General features: G+C 33.3%; 1 protein-coding gene across 1 annotated transcript in view; it reads right to left on the bottom strand.

The window, feature by feature from the left end:
• LOC136038178 (uncharacterized) overlaps window positions 1-6,102 on the bottom strand; it is a 118,955-nt gene that overhangs the window by 1,303 nt on the left and 111,550 nt on the right. The window lies entirely within an intron of this gene.

Here is a 6,102-nt window from a genome sequence, read left to right as displayed (position 1 = left end):
AAAAATTTGTATAGTTATCGCATAAGTGTGAAAAAACACCTTAAAAGGTGTAATCCGGATATAAAGGTTCAATGTAAAATTCAACAGTTCTAAGAGCCCTCGGGCACAGGTTTTTAGCCCCTAATAGAACCTTACGAATTCCAAAAAGAAGGGCTAGGGAAGTGTATTTCCTTTTCAGGGGGCGATGCTGCAAACCAGCGTTCGCGTGATGTTAGAAAAAGAATTAACAAAAATAATTAACGTTAAAACACTCTTTTTATTTACTGAACTAGATCGGACCCAGGAAAGTCTTATTCCTGTTTTTCTATACTACGAGACTGTAATTGTGGAAGTTTTGGCCGACCATATTTACTAATAATATTACCAAGGTAAATGAAGCTGTCAAGTAGATCGATCTACTCGTTACCCAACATCACCTTTCACTTATAAGTACATCTAAATTAGTCTTCATTCTTAGAACATTAATAAAAATAAATTTATTAAGGTAATTTTACTTAAAATATTTCAAACTCGTAGAAAAAAGAAGCTTTTCTTCAAATGTAAGAGTAACATTAAAGCTGAAAACAAACTCAACTTATCCTGCAAATATGGAGACTGCGGCCCTCGACTTTAGCATGTTGTACTAAGTGTTTGTTATTTGCGCTAAAAAGCGTAAGTTTATTCTTATGCTTTCACAATACATGAGTCTTATTTAATTACATTTGCTTTTAACCACAAAATTTTTAATTCAAAAAGGTTTAAATGCAATAAGAAGTACAGCACTTACAATTACTAACCGGCTAGAATTTTCACATTCAAAAATACTTTCAGAACAGAATTTGTCAAGCTTTGGCATAAAAACCTAGAGTTGAGCAAGGATTTTAAACCTTGATAAACCTAGCAACATGAGCACATGTTGTTTTCGTCTTTAGTTTTAAAGAAGCTGTTCAACTTTACCACACATCGTAGCGAGCGGGGGGGGGGGGGGGTGAAGCCTGGCTATGTTTGCGAGCAAGGGTATAACCTGACAAGAATTTGCTTCTTATGTTTTTAAAGAAAAAACGTATTAACATTTGGATATTAGTTCAATATTAATGTACAATGGGTCGTAAAAGGAAAAATCCGAACCGAGAAGGTATGAATATTTCATTAGACACCTCAGATGATAGCTCTAGCTCGAAACCAGAAATATCAATACTAGCTGCAGATTTTAAGCAAATTCTTGAAATCGTATAAGAAAATGGTAATAAATTAGACAATATCTACAATCAGTTAGGAACTCTTACTATAAGGGTCGATAATCTGGATAATAAACATTCGCTTCTTAAAAATAAGATGGTTAATAGTGAATTGAAAAAATTGAAAATGATACGTCCTGCCTCAATATGCAATTAAAAACTTGTACTGATGAATTAATAAATTGAAAAAGAAAAAATGAAGATTCAATGTGTCGGATTGTGAAATTAGAAGCCACCAAGTTAGAAAATAATATCATCATATGGAATGCAGTTTGCGAGGATATTGATAACGCTAAAGCTTTATTTACAGAAGTTGTTCGCCATGGATTAGAATTGCCTGAAGTAAATTTTACAATCCCGCAATATGACAGAAATCGTAAATTCTTAAATGTGACACTAAATAAAACAGACGACAAGTTTTCTATTATAAAAAATGCCAGCAAGCTGAAGGACAAGATATTTCATGGTAGCAACTTGTTAATTAGTGATGATGTGCCAGCCGAAATTCAGAAAATACGTAAGCTGATTTTAGCGAAAAGGGATAAATTGCGGAAGATTCCTAGATATGAGGCATGGACATCAAAGGGGATTCATACAAACTTGTTTGTGAAAAGACCTGACGGCTCCATTACAAAATATTCATTTAGTGATAGCATACCAGAGGTTGACGACTTTCCGAACGCCCGAGGACATGTACGTTATAGTTTTCCAAGTGATGTTTCAGTGAAATAAAATCATATCGTGTAATAGTAAAGCACCCTGTTAGTATATTTTAAAATATACAAGTAGGAAGCGTTTAATCATGTTTTGTCTCGTATTTATTTGTTTTTTATTTATCTTCTCACTAATTTTTATTGCTCTATATATTTATTACTATTCTTTCTCTTTAGTTATTAAATAAAAAAAACAAGTTTTTTTTAACTGAAAGTAAGGAGCGACATTAAAACTTAAAACGAACAGAATTACTTCGTATATGAAAGGAGCTGCTTCCTCATCAACCGTTCTTTACGCTAAAGTTTGACTCTTTCTCTCAACTCTTCTTTTTAAAACAACAAAAAACTTTAGCGTAAAGAGCGGGGCGTTGGTGAGGAAGCAGCCCCTTTCATATACGAAGTAATTTCTGTTCGTTTTAAGTTTTAATGTCGCTCCTTACTTTCAGTTAAAAAAACTTGTTTTTTTTTATTTAATTTCTGAACGTTTTTGAATCAATGCATGTTTTGATTTTGGCTCTCCGCAGAGGAATAATTAAAACGAAATTTGCATATTTATTTTTTTTTGGCTAAATGGCTTTCTCATAATTTTGATCGAATAATTTTGAGAAAAAAAAGCGGAGGAGGAAGCCTAGTTGCCCTCCGATTTTCGGTTAATTAAAAAGGCAACTAGAACTTTTAATTTTTTACGAATCTTTTTATTAGTAAAAGATATACGTAACTTATAAATTAGCTTACGTAAAGAACTTTTGTATTCTCATGTTTTTATTATATATATGAGGGGGTTCACCCCCTCGTCAGTACCTCGCTCTTTACACTAAAGCTTAAGTTTTGTCCCAATTCATTAAGAATGACCCCTGAACCACAAAAGCCGAAGAATAAATAGTTGAAATTACTAAAAATACTTTAGCATAAAGAGGGAGGTATTAGGAGGAGGTGAGCCCCTAATATGGGTAATAATTTCTGTTCGTTTTAAGTTTTAATGCTGCTCCTTACTTCCAGCTGAAAAAAACTTTTTCATATTTATTTTTTCTTTTTTTTAAGTAATGCTAGTAAATCCTGCGCTCCCTTCATGGAAATTTTCTTCCCACATGACAAATTCCTAGACAGAAATTTCCCCCATCATATCCCCCTCTTCTCAACCCCTCCCCCCAACCAAAAAATCTTCCTGAAAACGCCTGTACACTTCCCAATAACCATTACTATATGTAAGCACTGGTCAAAGTTTGTAACTTGTAGCCCCTCCCGCGGGGACTGTCGGGGAGTAAGTCGTCCCCAAAGACATAGTTATAAGGTTTTTCGACTACGCTGAATAAAATGGCTATCTCAGAATATTGATCCGTTAACTTTGGGAAAATAATTAGCGTGGGAGGGGGCCTAGGTGCCCTCCAATTTTTTTGGTCACTTAAAAGGGCACTAGAACTTTTCATTTCCGTTAGAATGAGCCCTCTTGCAACATTCTAGGAAAACCGGGTCGATACGATCACCCCTGAAAAAAACAAACAAAAAAAAAACAAACAAACAAATAAACACGCATCCGTGATCTGCCGTCTGGCAAAAAATACAAAATTCCGCATTTTTGTAGATAGGAGCTTGAAACTTCTACAGTAGAGTTCTCTGATACACTGACTTTTAGGGGGTGTTTCCCCCCTTTTTTCTAAAATAACGCAAATTTTCTCAGGCTCGTAACTTTTGATGGGTAAAACTAAACTTGATGAAACTTATAAATTTAAAATCAGCATTAAAATGCGATTCTTTTGATGTAGCTATTGGTATCAAAATTCCATTTTTAAGAGTTTTGGTTACTATTGAGCCGGGTCGCTCCTTACTACAGTTCGTTACCATGAACTGTTTGATCTATTTTTTTGTTTTTTTATACTGCTTGTTTTGATGCACATAGAGGTCTTTATGAATAGCGGTAGAATATTGAAAGAATTTGCCTTAGAATGAAGACATTTCTCTTTTCTTTTCTTAGTTGTTTCTGTGTGAGTTACCTTTTATTTTTGTTTGTTGGGCACATGGGTCGTGGTGTGGTTACTCTTGACATGATGGTAACGTTTGACAATGGATAGAGATAATGATGGAATTCCATCATCAAGGTTAAAAGAATTTGAGCGAGATTCTCTTTTGTTTCATTCAGTTTTCCAAAATATTGTAGCTAGCGATAATGAAGATAATAGCAGCATATTAGATATACTAAAAAATCTATATTTATTTTTGAATGGATTGACAAAGAAAAATTATAGAACAAGGAGGATATCGTTTTGGAATTGCCGGGGTTGGAGGACTGCAAGGGATACAATTGACACTTTTCTATCGACATCTGATACGGACATATTCGGTTTATGCAAAACTTTTTTAGATGAGTTTTCAATTGAAAGTATTCATGTTGAAGGTTATCAATTGTTTCATGTTGGAAGGAGTATGCAAAAGAAAGGTGGTCTTGGTGTTTTAATTAAAAGTTGCATACCAGCCCGTGCAAGACTAGACTTTTTGCCAATGAATATTGAAATGTTATTTGAATCTTGTGTTCTTGAATGTTTTTTTCCAAATAATGAGAAGATTTTAATCGCAGTTATTTATCGTAGTCCGTCAGCTAGTCAGATGGAATTTAAGAACTGTTTTGAAAAATTCTTGGATAAATTAGCTAGTCTTAATACTTCTTATCTAGTTATGGGAGATTTTAATATTGACTTAATGAACCTTGTTTCTGCTAATCAGAATAGACTGGATAGTAACAATTCGAAGTTTTTAGAATGTCCGCTATCTCATGGATTATATCCTGTATGTCTTGTACCATCCAGAATAACTGATTCGTCATATTCACTATTTGACAATATTTTTTCACCTGAAAGTGCTGTAAGTACATATGTCATTCCTGATGATTCATCTGATCAATGCATACTTACGGCTGATTTTTTGCTACATTTTCCGTATAATGAAAAGAAGTCAACAAAGCGAAGAGACTTTGGGGAAAAAAATTTGTTAAAATTAAAAGAAGCACTCGGTGACGTAGGATGGAGGTCAGTAATTGATGAAATGGATCCAGATCAACCCTTAGATAGCTTTTATAATATATTGACTGAAAAGCTTCATAAATTTTGCCCGTTTAGAAATCTGAAAGGAAAGAGGCATACACCAAGAAAACCATGGGTAAATGCATCGCTTTTGAGGTCTATTAATGAAAAAAATCTCTTATATAAAATTAAAATGAAGTATCCCACTGAAATAAATATATTACGTTTTAAAAACTATAAGAATCTGTTAGTAAGGATTCTTAGAGAAAATGAAAGAGTGTATTGTGAAAATTCATTTAAAGATTCTGATTCTCCTCGTAAAACTTGGAATTTAATTAAGGAAAAAATTGGAAAAAATAAAAAGTTATCACATCCTGAGGTATTAATTAATATAAATGGTGTAGAAGTTAGAGAACCGCAAGATGTTGCTAACATGTTCAGTGATTATTTTGCTGGTGTTGGTCAAGCAATTGTTTCAGCAGGAATAGATTTGTCCCCTTATAGGTCGCATAAAGAATATTTACCCCCCAATGAATGTACGAGCATATTTCTGGTCCCTGTTAGTTTTGCAGAATTCCATAAGATTATCAAAAAAATATAAAAAACGGTAATTCAGAGGGACATGATGAATTATCAACTAATTTGTTATAGAGTATTGCCGGAGTTACTTTTGAACGACTTATCCACATTTTCAGCTTGAGTATCAATTCAGGTATATTTCCTAGTAGATGGGAAATTGCCCGAGTAATTCCGTTGTATAAACAAGGCGATAAATCTGATGTGAGCAATTATCGTCCAATCGCAATTTTATCGCCATTATCTAAAGTGTTTGAAAAAATTTTAAAAGAAAGGATTTCTAGCTATTTAGACAAAATAAATTTCTTTAGCAAATATCAATTTGGATTTAAGGCAAACCGTTCGACAGAACACGCATTTGCAGCTCTTTTATTAGAAATAAATGATTGTTTATATGATGATTTCCATGTGGCTACTGTTTTCTATGACATAGAAAAAGCATTTGACACTTTAAATCATGAAATTCTTCTTGACAAAATGATAAATTCCAGCATAAGAGGGAAAGGATTACAAATTATTAAATCATACCTGTGCAGACGTAAAATCACAGTAGATGTCGGTGGAAAAATGACTAGTTTAAAA

This window comes from Artemia franciscana, chromosome 17, assembly GCF_032884065.1.
Source record: "Artemia franciscana chromosome 17, ASM3288406v1, whole genome shotgun sequence".
NCBI lineage: Eukaryota > Metazoa > Arthropoda > Branchiopoda > Anostraca > Artemiidae > Artemia > Artemia franciscana.
This window is presented reverse-complemented; position numbering and strand designations above follow the sequence as displayed.